This window comes from Schistocerca cancellata, chromosome 2 (genome assembly GCF_023864275.1).
Source record: "Schistocerca cancellata isolate TAMUIC-IGC-003103 chromosome 2, iqSchCanc2.1, whole genome shotgun sequence".
Lineage (NCBI taxonomy): Eukaryota > Metazoa > Arthropoda > Insecta > Orthoptera > Acrididae > Schistocerca > Schistocerca cancellata.
The window spans coordinates 380910631-380924739 of record NC_064627.1 but is presented as its reverse complement, the minus strand read 5'-3'; positions in this window follow the sequence as shown (position 1 = coordinate 380924739).

Below are 14109 nucleotides of genomic sequence, written 5' to 3'. Positions count from 1 at the left end.
CTGCTTTTCCGCCAAAAGAAACTCAGTGTCAGCTCTCTGCTTGGAATGCACCTCCAATACAGACGCCACTTTGAAGGCTACGATAGCACCGCACCTGTTTGAACTTCATGAAACTGTTGGGGCTGAAGCGGGAATTTTCGTATATCCCACAACAAATTCCGCATTTTTTCAACCGAAACTGGTCAAGAGAAAAAGTGCTGCATTACTTATTCAACCTCCCTCGTACTTCGTACTGAACTGGAAATGAGCCAGTAATGCTGAGTTATTGAACTTGCATAATGAGAAAATGTTGAACACAGTATTCTGAATTTTTATAGTATCTTTCTGCCAACGTTCTAAAAGTTTTTACACATAAACTGGTACCGTATTATTCTTGATACTGTTTGCCATAACGCATTTCTCAGTTGCCTCGTTACAAATCTTCCTCGTATGTGAGTCCTTTACCGAAACAGCGGCTGACCTAAGAAAGGTCCTTGAACTTTGGAGCGACCTGGAACGGCTTGGACACAAATTCTACATATTCTAGCAGTCAGTTAATAGTTGAGGCCGCTTATGCAAGAGACAGTTAGTTGTCCAGCTGGCGTTGCGTTCAGCCGCTGGTGCCAGACAAGTTTTCCCTGCCTGCAGCTATTGGTCTGTCCACACAACTCGCTACTCTCGAATGTGTCACACAAATTGATTCGTCCTGCTTCAGCATGCACAACCAGACAGAACATTTCGTTTGAGGAATCGAAAACAACGAGTTTCGTTTTTGTCTCTCACATACTGACAAAAGACCTCTCTAAGTTCAAACAGGAATTTGTATTTAAACATTTGTTCACAGATCTATCTCTTATTTCTAATCACGTCTTCGACGGCGTGTGATTGTGTGTCTCTTGTCCCGTACACAATCTTGGATGTGGGAGGGGAGGGGGGTTAACATGCCAGTCAATGAGTTATCTCAGAAAGTAGCTGACGTGTTTAGTATTCGTAGTTACTATTGTCATACAAATACAGAAGAAACGAACGAAACCATTAATGTTTGGAACGTTTCAAGTATCCAAGTTAAGAGGGCGTTATCCAACGGGAGACGGTGTAGAAAAGGATGATGACACTTTCATAATATTTTTGGTGGATCTGTTTACTCAGAAACGTCAATATTCATTTGACTTCTCAACTGAAGTTGCAATGTATAGGACAGTGGATAAAGAAAACGACTTCACAGACGATAACGCAATTAATAGTATTCCAGGTCGTAGTGCTAGTGCTAGTGGCGGAAAGAGTACTCGTCTAAGAGAAGCTCTCGTGATTATGAATCTACACCAGTAAAGTAATCCAATAGTATTAGTACTTTAACAAAATATTCAGAAGAACGTCTTGAACGTATTTACGATTATTATCATAAACCTCCACCTAAAGTTGCGACCTCCAGTTAGTTACTGAAGACACGTCCATCTATAAAAAGAACATCGAACATCATCATAATGTGAAGAAAAAAAGACGTATTGAACATCCAATTCGAGGAAACAAGGCAATCAAAGAACTAGAGATAAAACAACGCACTCAATCCCAATTTGACATAGCAAGGAATGACGGAAAATGTGTCCATTATTGACACCTGAAATTTTGAACAATGCAAAAAGCAAGAGCAATTGGGTGCACAAAGTTTATACGTTCTTCAGCTTTCATAACACGCCTCAAGAAAGAATACAGACTGTGCCGTTGACACATCACTGCTTTCATGAAAGCCAGAGATGTACAGCAAGACCAAGGTATTCGCCAGTCTGCGACCCGTTTTGTCGAAGAAATAAACCAGAAAAGTTTCCAGATACAGCCACATTGCATTTGGAACATTAATCAAAGTGGATTTGATTATGAACTAACTTCTGGTGGGACAGTACCTAAAAAGTGAAAAATCAACAGCTGCATTGGTCCAGTCTGCACACAATACAATTCGTAACTATACAATAGACGTTGGACTTTTAATAGGTAGACAACTAACAAAAAAACTGTACATTTGTCTTCAGGAAAAACTTTTAGTCCAAAAGTTAGAAAGTCTGTTGAAGGCAATCTTCCACCAAACATTCATTTGGAGGCTATCACAAGTGGAAAAATGACAAAAAACCATTTAAATTCCATTTTTGTGAATGTTGTTAATGGCAGTGTAGCAAATAACTAGAAATCCGTACTGCTTTGTGATTCTTGTAGTGCTCTCAAGGATACAACAATAGTAAATGATTCATTCGTGCGTAAAGCCACTGGATGCATGATCATTCCACCAAAAACAACAAAATCCTGCAGCCTCTGGATGTATATTTCTTCCGGCAATATAAAGGTAACAGACTCTATAAGGACTCTCTGCAGTGTCTTGGACACGAAATTAGGAAATACAATTTTCATAACGAAAATGCATTCTGTTATTCGTGAGCAACAGTCTGTTCCAGTGTATCTGCCCATGCTTCAACATTCCTGGCAAACGGCGGAGTACAAAACTCCCACACATGTTGTTGAATTCAAGAATGTGATGTAAGTGGCATTTGATTTTGCAGCTCAGGAATGTGATTCTGTGGACTGTCCTGGTACGGCTTTCGCCAGATGTGCGTGTTGTGATTCTGCACATTGTTTCATGCATTTTTTGTGGAAGATCATACAAATTTTTAAAGTCCGATAGGAGGCGAACTAAGAGTTACACAATCGAATACTTTAACCATTCTAATCTCAGTTGTACGTAAAGCTTCCAAATACAATTGGAACACCAAATTACTGTTCGAGTCGAGAGACTTTCCTTGTAAGTTACTTGGAAAGCGAATTAAAGTTCAGGGGAAAGAAACAAAAACATAACGGAAAATTGATGGAACTTAAATACTGTCAGAGACGGAAGAAGAGTTGAATGGAAAAAGAGGTTATGATATGTACCTCAACGAAAATAAAACAAGGGTAATAGAATACAGTAGAAACGATCAGAAAATGTTAGGTTAGGAAATGATACACTAAAAGTATCAGACGAGTTTTGCTATTTGGGCAACAAGATAATTGACGATTGGCGAAGTAGAGAGGATATAAAGTGTAGACCGGTTGTTGGAAGAAAAAAGTTTCCTGAAAAGAGAAATCTATTAACATCAAATATAAAGTTGTTAGAAAGTTTTTTTTCTGAAGGAACTTGGAGAGATGCCTTGGATGGAAGTGAAACGTGGTCGATAAGCGGCGCATATAAGAGAATAGAAGATTTAGAATTTCGAAATGTTGTGCTGAAGAAGAATGCTGAAGATTACGTGGCTTGATTGGACAAACAACGAAGAGCTATTGAATCTAATTGGGAAGAAATGAAATTATTGCACAACTTGTCTAAAAGAAGGCGTCGATTGATAGGTTAGATCCTGAGGCATCAAGGAATAGTCGATTCGATAATGGAGGTAAGTGTGGGAAAGGGGTAAAAGTTGTAGAGGGAGACCAAAGATCGAATACAGTGAAAACTGTAGAGGGACACCTAGACCTGGATGTACCAAAGATTGTAGAGGCACGAATACAGACTCAAGCAGATGTAGGCTGCAGTTGTTATGCAGAGGTGAAGAGATCTGTACAGGACAGACTAGCTTGGAGAGCTACATGAAACCAGTCGCCGGACAGGCGATCACAACAGCATGATGTTGTGTGTCCTTTATATCCACACCCGAAGACGAGTTCATTAATGCACTGAAGTTCGTTAACAAACCTAAGTGAATTACGAATTTCTTGATGATGATGATGAAGTCCCATACTGCTTGACAGAGCGTAGGGGAACGATGCAGGAGACCCGCACCACCGTACTAGGCAAGATCCTAGTGAAGGTGGTTTGCCATTGCTTTCCTCCGACCGTAATGGGGAGGAATGATGATGATGACGAAGACGACACAAACACCCAGTGAAAATCCCTCACCCCGCCGGGAATCGAACCTGGGACCCCTCGCTCGGGAAACGAGAACGCTACCGCTAGGCCACGAGCAGCGGACACGAATTTCTTACCTACATATATATGTAATCTGATTCAGCAGAAGATTACCAGATTGCGATCCTGAGTTGATCTGCTTAGTGTGTCGAATAGTGAGAGCGCGTAACATCTCGTCGACAACACGGTCGTTAGATGATGATGATGATGTTTGGTTTGCGGGGCGCTCAACTGCGCGGATATCAGTGCCCGTACAAATTCCCAACCTTTGCTCAGCCCAATGTCGCCACTTTCATCACTTTCATGAATGATGATGAGGACAACACATAGACCCAGTCATCTCGAGGCAGATGGTCATTATAGACGGAACCTATGCTCACTTGAACCTGATATTTGAAGGAACTCAGCGGCAACCTATTCATGGAATCATGGCTTAGAATCTCGTGCCTGCTGAATACTTATCCTCTACGCTACCTGGCTTGGTATATCCGAGAGGATTGCGATAGGCGGTGGCATGAATGTTGTTTCTTTCTTTCACTTGATAGAATCCACTGTGTATGCACTGAATTGTATACAGTATATCTTAGATCAGTTTAGGTTCCAGAGATACGTAGTAAAATGCTAGGTAATACGGACCTTACGACTTAAAGATGGGTTAAAGGAAGGAAAACAAAAACTTATAGCATTTGTAGACTTAGAGAAAGCTTTTGACGACGCTGACTGGCATACACGCTGTGAAATTCTGAAGGTAGCGGGGATGAAATATAGGGAGCGAAATATTATTTACAGTTTGTACAGAAATCAGATGGCAGTTGCAAGAGTCGAAGGACATGAAAGTGAAGCAGTGATTGAGAAGGAAGAGAGACAGGGTTGTCGCCTATCCCCGAAATTATTCTATACGTACATTGAGAAAATTATCGAAGAAACTAAGAAGAAATTTGGAAAGGGAGTTAAAGTTCAGGAAAAGAAATAAAAACTTTGAATTTTGCTAATGCTATTGTGATTCTACCAGTGGGGGTTAAGAATCTTGAAAAGAAGTTGAACGGAATGAATAGCGTCTTGAAGAAAAGGTAATAAGAACAACATTAAGGGAAGTAAAAAACGGGTGATGGAATGTTGTCCAAATAAATCAGGAAACGCTGAAGAAACTGAGTAGGAAATGAGACACCAAAAGTAGTAGATGAATTTTGCTATTTAGGCAGCAAAATTACTAGAAATGGCTTAAACATTGAAGATGTAAAATGCAGACTGGCAAAAGCAAGAATATCATTTCTGAAAAACAGAGCAATTTGTTAACATCTAATGTAAATTTAACTATTAGGTAGTCTTTTCTGAAGGCGCTTGTCTGGATTGTAGCCTTGTACGGAAGTGAAACGTTGACGATAAGCATTTCAGACAAGAAGGGAATAGAAGCTTTTGAAATGAAGCGCTGCAGAGTGCTGGAGATAAGATGTATAGGTCAAATAACAAATGACGAGATGAAGAAAGAAGTAAATTGTGGCACAATTGGACTAAGAGAAAGGATCCGTCGATAGGAAACATCTTGAGGTATCAGGAGACGTCTGTCTGGTAATGGAGGGAAGTGAATGTGTAATCAGATTGAAATGGATATAGGTTGCAGTACTTATTCAGGGATGAAGAGGCTAGGACAGTGCAAACTAACGTGAAGACTTGCGTCAAACCAATTTTTGAACTGAAGACAATACCAACAGTAGCAGGTATTGTTCTATCTTTGGTACATGTGCAGTAAGTTTTTTGGCTTATTTTCAGACGTATACATGGAATGACAAGGGTATACTTACGTCGTTCTCAGTACTATTACTGCGTAGAAAGTCATATGAGATTCACTTTTGCCGTACGGAGAGGTTTAAGTAATCTAATCACATTTTGCTGTTATTATTTGAATAGTGACGCACGGCATCGAAGTTATTAGCGTTCCTCAGATTTCTTAATAATTAATAAGGTAGCTCTCTAAACTCAGAACTCTCTGAACATTCTCTCTTACCGTGAGATGGAATCTCCAAACCGACCCACTGGAATGTGGAAGAGATTAGCAAACTGTGTGCGTTCCAAAATCAAAAACGTACTAAAGCCGAGTTAATGATAACTTTTTTAGGCTGCATCACTGAAGCTATAAAGAGATCAAACTTAGAGGTTTTATAACTTACAGTATCACCGAATGCTTCTGGTTGGGTACCTCTGTGACCAAACACGCTAAGTCGTCTTCTGAAAACGATAGTTTACTTATTTGTATGAAAAGAAGAAGCAGGAGTACCATTGAAGTATACAATTGAGTAAACAGTAGTTATTAATCTGAGTATTGCGAGTCCAGTAGATGAAGGAAACTGCCACCTTAGCAACTTTTCTTCTGCCAAAGTGACCTTCTTGTTTCATAGAAAGCAAACAATCACATATTCAGAGCCAGTTTTCCCGGAACCCAGTTGCTGTGATAGAATGACTGGCATTTCGAAACATCATTTGAGCGTGAACGTCTCTTGCGACTTGATAAACAACAGTGTCCTTCATTCTCGCTTCGATTTACTGAAACATTTTCTTTCACTTTTCCCCACTGTTACTTCCGCACCTATACTCCGCAAGCTACATTTCCGCATTCACATAACTTACGGGAATGCAACCGGGTGATGAATGTGCACCGAAGTCATTATAAAGGCACAGATGCGTATTTTTGCTTTGAATATGCAAGTCTGATTACCTGTCGAAATATCAGCATTTGTCGAAGCCGTCACGCTGCTGCATCCCTTCCCCGTAAGTTATTTGAACATTTTACACGCCGGGAGAAACTCAGGTCACGGGAGGCGGCGGAGGGTACTTTCCGAGTTCATCTGCGAAAGATGTGCGAAAAGAAACGACTGTCGGAAAGTCGACTTCCTCTGAGATTTCCGCCTTGCAGTTTCGACTGATATGAGAGGGTGGAGAGAAAGGTGTTGTTTGCTCCTGCTTAGAACGTGCATTCTCGGAATTTTAACCGCAAATCTCTCCGTGACGCACAGCCTCTCTCATACTGCCTACATTGCAATTGGATTAAAAATGATGCTCGCTAGATTACGAAGGGAACTAGTGACTAAAGGTGCTGCTCTTCTTTCGAACTTAACTGTTTCCTCTGTCAATTCGATCAGAAAAGTGGCCGTTATTGGAGGACAACATTCAGGAATGTCATTCATGCGCGAACCACATTTCTAAGAATTCCTCTTGCGACTCTCATTTCTGGACCTATATTCCTTAAAATTTGTTTTACCACAATGTTGTCTTTCCACTTACGCATATTCCTAGACATTTTAGGTATTTTATGGTTTCAAACGACTGAACGTCAGGCGAATAAATGAATAAAATTCGGTCTTTCCTTCTATGTGTGTGCAATACATGACATGTGTTTATGGTGAGTGACAACTGCTAGTTCCTGCACCAGACATCAATCGGTATAAGCTGTTTTTCTGTTGAGAGTCATTGCTCATTTCATACTGCTCATGTTTTTTTCTGTACTTAGTGTTCTAATGATACTGTTGTCAGAAATAGCACTGTTAAGTATTTGACGTTAGGAATGTAAGTGAGAAATGTATGGGAAGGATTTGTAAACATGTTTAAAGTTTGTTGCAAGTCACAAAGTGCTCTCATTATCAAACAAAGGATCAGTATAGTCAGGATAATTTGGGCTTCATTTTAAGCCAAAGTTAGTTTTTCACGCATCTCAATATTGACGAAGTCATGTACCCTGAGTTATGTGTCGTATAAATTAATTAATGATACAAATTTGCAGGTGTATTTAGTGATACACGTAGACACGGTCTACAAAATATGATGCGAATAGAGTTAGTAGCAAAAAATTAATAAATCAAAACGTCATGCGTGATGCTGAAATTTTTCTCCAGCGGAAGTATACTGATCAGCCAGAACAATGATCATCTACCGAATAGCTGGTACGTCCACCTCTGACATGGATGACAGTGGCGACGCGTCGTGGTATGGAAGTGATGAGGCTTTGGGAGATCACTGGAAGGAGTTGGCACACTATCTGCACACACAAGTCACCTGAATCCAGTTAATTCCGGGGAGGGGGCAATGAGCTCTGACGCCACGTTCAATATCATCCCAGATGTGTTCCATCGGGTTCAGTTCTCGCGAGGTGATGGACCAGTACATCAGTTGGAACTCGACACTGTGTTCCTCGAACCACTTTATCACACTCCAGACCTTGTGACATGATGCATTATCCTGTTGAAAAATGCTACTGCTGTCGGGAAACACGATCGTCACGAGGTGTTGTAAATCGTCGGCAGCTAGTGTACGATACTCCTTGGCCGTCATGGTGCCTTGCACGAACTCTATTGGACCTATGGATGCCAACATGAATGTTCCCCAGAGTTTAATGGAGTCGCCGCCAGGTTGTCTCTCTGTCCCATACTACAGGTGTCAAGGAGCTGTTCTTCTGGAAGACGACGGATCGCACCGTGCCATCGGAAAGGTGAAGAAGTTATTGGGCTTCATCAGACCATGTAACGCTCTGCCACTGCACCAACCTCCAGTGCTGATGGTCATGTGCCCATTTCAGTCGTAATTGCCGATGTCGTAGTGCTAACATTGGCTTACGCACGGGTCGTCGGCTGCGGAGGCCCTTCGTTAGGGATGTTTGGTGCACTGTGTGTTCAGAGATACTTTTACTCTGCCCAGTATTAATGTCTAATGATAGTTCTGCCACAATTCACCGCCTGTCTTGTTTTACCAGTCTGCCCAGCCTATGACGTTCGACATCTTATGAAGTGTGGCTGCCCAACCCCACGATGTCTGGTCGTGGTTTCACCTCGTGTTGAAGACACTCACAATAGCACTCCTCGAACACCTGACAAATCGTGCAGTTTCCAAAATGCTCGTGCCAAGCGTAAGCGCCATCACAATCTGCCCTCGATCAAACTCAGGCAGATCACGCGCTTCCACCCTTCTACACACCGAAGCATGCTCACTGATACTACATGCACCATGCATGTGTGTGACTAGTAGTCATTTCTCGCCAGTTGACGCTGTTATCGCCTGGAGGATTCATATTCGCTGTAGGCTGATGGTCATGATGTTCTGTCTGATCAGTATATAGTAGCTACAAATATTTTTCCTATCATCATTTTGTGGTGGGGCGAAGGTAAATTATGGGTAAAGTTTGTCCAAAGTTGACAAATGCCCACATTCTCACATACTGGATGAATATAGCCTGGGTAATCTGTGTGACTTAATTACGCTGCCTCAAGACGTCTAAGCAGTTTCTAACTGTAATACATTGAAGAGCTGCCTAATATCGTGTAGGGCCCCCGCGAGCACGCAGCGTTGCTGCAACACGATGTTGCATGGACTCGACTAACAAAGGGAAATATGACATTACGTAATGATACTGAAATGTGTGTGATTTTGCTCCTATACCGCAACACAACGTGGCATGGACTAATGTCTCAAGTAGTGGAGGGAATTCACACCATGTATCCTGCGGGCTGTCCATAAATCCGTAAGAGTACAAGAGGGTGGAGATCTATTCTGAACAGCACGTTGCAAGGCATCCCAAATATGCTCTATAATATTCATGTCCGGGGAGTCTGGTGGCCAGCGGAAGTGTTTAAACTCAGAAGAGTGTTCCTGGAGCCACTCTGTAGCAACTCTTGACGTGTGGGGTGTCTCATTGTCCTGCTGGAATCGAGCAAATACATCAGAATACACAGTGGACAAGAATGGATGCAAGGGATCAGACATGCATACGTACGTGTCACCTGTCAGAGTGGTATCGAGATATATCAGGGGTGACGTATCACTCCAACTGCACACGCTGCACTCTATTACAGAGCCTCCACCAGCTTGAGCAGTCCTCTAGTAACATGCAGCGTTCATGGCTTCATGAGATTGTCTCTATACCAGTACACGTCCATCCGCTCAATACAATTTGAAACGAGACTCGTCGAACCAGGCAACATGTTTCCAGTCATCAACAGTCCAGTGTTAATGTTGATGGGCCCAAGCGAGGCGTAAAGCTTTTTTGTCACGCATCATCAAGTGTACACGAGTGGGTCTTTGGCTCCGAAAGCCCATATCGATCATGTTTCGTTAAATAGTTCGCAAGCTGAGACTTGTTAATGGCCCAGCATTGAAGTCTGTAGCACTTTGCGAAAGAATGGGTAGCTCTGAGGGATGAAGTAGTGAAGGCAGCAGAGTATCAAGTAGGTAGAAAGACGAGGGCTAGTAGAAATCGTTGGGTAACAGAAGAAATATTGAATTTAATTGATGAAAGGAGAAAATATAAAAAGGCAGTAAATGAAGCAGGCAAAAAGGAATACAAACATCTAAAAAACGAGATCGACAGGAAGTGCAAAATGGCTAAGCCGGGATGGCTAGAGGACAAATGTAAGGATGTAGAGGCTGATCTCACTAGGCGTAAGATAGATACTGCCTACATGAAAATTTAAGAGACCTTTGGAGAAAGGAGAACCACTTGCATGAATATCAAGAGCTCAGATGGAAACCCAGTTCTAAGCAAAGAAGGGAAAGCAGAAAGGTGGAAGGAGTATATAGAGGGTCTATACAAGGGCGATGTACTTGAGGACAATATTATGGAAATGGAAGAGGATGTAGATGAATATGAAATGGGAGATACGATACTGCGTGAAGCGTTTGACAGAGCACTGAAAGGACCTGAGTCGAAACAAGGCCCCGGGAGTAGACAACATTCCATTGGAACTACTGACGGCCTTGGGAGAGCCAATCCTAATAAAACTCTATCATCTGGTGAGCAAGATGTATGAGACAGGCGAAATACCCTCAGACTTCAAGAAGAATATAATAATTCCAATCCCAAAGAAAGCAGGTTTGACAGATGTGAAAATTACCGAACTATCAGTTCAATAAGTCACAGCTGCAAAATACTAACGCGAATTCTTTACAGACGAATGGAAAAACTGGTAGAAGCCGACCTCGGGGAAGATCAGTTTGGATTCCGTAGAAATATTGGAACACGTGAGGCAATACTGACCTTACAACTTATCTTAGAAGAAAGATTAAGGAAAGGCAAACCTACGTTTCTAGCATTTGCAGAGTTAGAGAAAGCTTTTGACAATGTTGACTGGAATACACTCTTTTAAATTCTGAAGGTGGCAGGAGTAAAATACGACCGAAAGGCTACTTACAACTTGTACAGAAACCAGATGGCAGTTATAAGAGTCGAGGGGCACGAAAGGGAAGCAGTGGTTGGGAAGGGAGTGAGACAGTGTTGTAGCCTCTCCCCGATGCTATTCAATCTGTATATTGAGCGAGCAGTAAAGGAAACAAAAGAAAGATTTGGAGTAGGAATTAAAGTCCATAGAGAAGAAATAAAAACTTTGAGGTTCGCTGATGACTTTGTAATCCTGTCAGAGACAGCAAAGGACTTGGAAGAGCAGTTGAACGGAATGGACAGTGTCTTGAAAGGAGGACATAAGATGAACATCAACAAAAGCAAACCGAGGATAATGAAATGTAGTCGAATTAAGTCGGGTGATGCTGAGGAAATTAGATTAGGAAATCAGACACTTAAAGTAGTAAAGGAGTTTTGCTATTTGGGGAGCAAAATAACTGATGATGGTCGAAGTAGAGAGGATATAATATGTAGACTGGCAATGGCAAGGAAAGTGTTTCTGAAGAATAGAAATTTGTGAACATCGAGTATAGATTTAAGTGTCAGGAAGTCGTTTCTGAAAGTATTTGTATGGAGTGTAGCCATGTATGGAAGTGAAACATGGACAATAAATAGTTTGGACAAGAAGAGAATAGAAGCTTTCAAAATGTGGTGCTACAGAAGAATGCTGAAGATTAGATGGGTAGATCACATAACTAATGAGGAGGTATTGAATAGAATTGGGAGAAGAGGCGTTTGTGGCACAACTTGACAAGACGAGGGGACCATTTGGTAGGACATGTTCTGAGGCATCAAGGGATCACAAATTTAGCATTGGAGGGCAGTGTGGAGGGTAAAAATCGTAGAGGGAGACCAAGAGATGAGTACACTAAGCAGATTCAGAAGGATGTAGGTTGCAGTAAGTACTAGGACATGAAGAAGCTTGCACTGGAAAGAGTAGCGTGGAGAGCTGCATCATACCAGTCTCAGTACTGAAGACCACAACAACAACATGTGAAGCACTGAATGTTCTTCTCATCACTCTCCTGTCAAAGTGACAGAAACTTGAACTACTACCTACAGTCAATAATTTGCTGCCCGTCATCTCATTCAGAGTTCTCAAACTTTTTCTGTCACGCTCCTCTTCTGAAACAAATTATTTTGCCCACCATCCCTCTCCTACTTTTTTTCATCCTAAGCACTTCTCATACCTGGCCCAAAAATGGCCCATAATATCTATTTAGGTGAAAGTGGGGCAAAAAGACCTGTTAACATTATATCTTATGAAACTCGGACTTCTGCTATTTTTTTGTAAAATGAGATTATTAATATTATGTAAATATTAAAGATGTGTGATATTGAAGTACAGTGCATTAATGATAAATGGTTTATTTTTGTGAATTTTTTTCTGACGTTGACACAATGAAGGTTTTCCCCTATGGGTGGAATTAAACATCCACAAGATTTAAATGTAAAAAGGTTTATTCCAAAATGTACAAAAAACTGCACAAATGAATTTTTTAAAAAGTAATTGGACATTTATCGACATGAATAAGAAATTAACACTACATGAGGTTACATTTAAGATTTAAGAGCAAAAGGCACGACGAAATTGTCATCTTCTTCTTCACAATATGTACAAGCCTCATGGGCCCATCCCTTATAGTTCAGACATTGAATCCACCACTCCCTGTCCTTTGCGTTAGAACATAATCCCTATTTCATCCACACTGCACACATCGTTTGGTTTAATTTTGTAGTTTGTTTAAATTGACTCCAAAAGATAAAAAAATTGCCTAATGGCAACTCCATTAAAACGTTTAGTTCGAGTTAAAGATGTTTATTCTAGTGACCTAAGTTTTGATTCGGGATATTGGTTAACGAAACCGTAATACTAATCTTGAGATGCCATTTTTTTCGACTCTGTCAAAGGTATGGTTTATGATATTTTTTTCTGTTTAATCAAATGCCAGCCGGCGTAGATTAGAAATTGTAAGGCCAAAGAGTCTTTCTTCGATAATTAATACATACGCAACTGTTTCCTTTCTTTGAGTTTCAGAAAACACAGTATCATAGTGACAGTAGAGCTTTTCAGAAGCCATCTCGGGCGACAGTTCTAATTTTTTCGCGCTTTTTTCACCCTGTCAGTCAAGGTTGTTCTAGGAACTTAGAAAGATTCAGATGTTGCGTTGTATCCCATCCATCCTTCAACAACCGCATTTACTGCCTCCTTCATACCTTCTTGTGACCAACTCTGCCGAGATGTTTTTTGTACATAGTTCCTCACCATATCTGAAATGAAATTGTAGGTGAATTAGTTTTAGGAAAAAAAAATACACATAACATTATTTGGTGTGAGTATTAAATAATTAAAGGCGAGGTTTTAGTAATTTGAAGAGAACATTTTACTTGAAATAGAAGCTTATCTTAGGCCCTACTAAAAATAATAATTTCCTGTGGTTTTAAGTTTTTTGTGTTAAATAAAAAGTAAAAAATTTAGAGCAAACTTAATGAAACACTTAATATTACTAATTTGGGGTTTTAATTGTTTTATAAAGTATAATGGAACAATGAACACTGCTGAAGGTCAGTTTTGCCCTCCCATCGATTGATGGATTTGCCCTACGGTACACAACGAAAAAAATATGGTGATTTCAGGTTAGCGAGCAACAGTTGCTAGGCTACGGTTACTACAAAAATACAACTAAACGGACTGAATAATTACGCTTACTCGCTGACGGTAAATCAGATTGGCGTACTAATTCTCAAAACCGTAAACAAACTTCGCGCAACTTGGAAACTGTTCAAAACTTCAAAAACTCGCACAATCCAAACAATGGACAATACGCAAACGAAACTAAGCTCGAACTACTCGTAATCGCTGCCTCTTCACTAGTTCATAATCTTGCCGCCCGATAGCAGCACCTAACAGAAATCTTCTATGGATCGGTTTGACCAGCCCAGTCGTTTCTGCCCGACTCTCCCCTACTACTAGTTATTGCAATTATCAGTTTCAACAATAAAAATAGCATTTAGAGCTGTCTTCTAGCACGTCAGAGTTGAACAA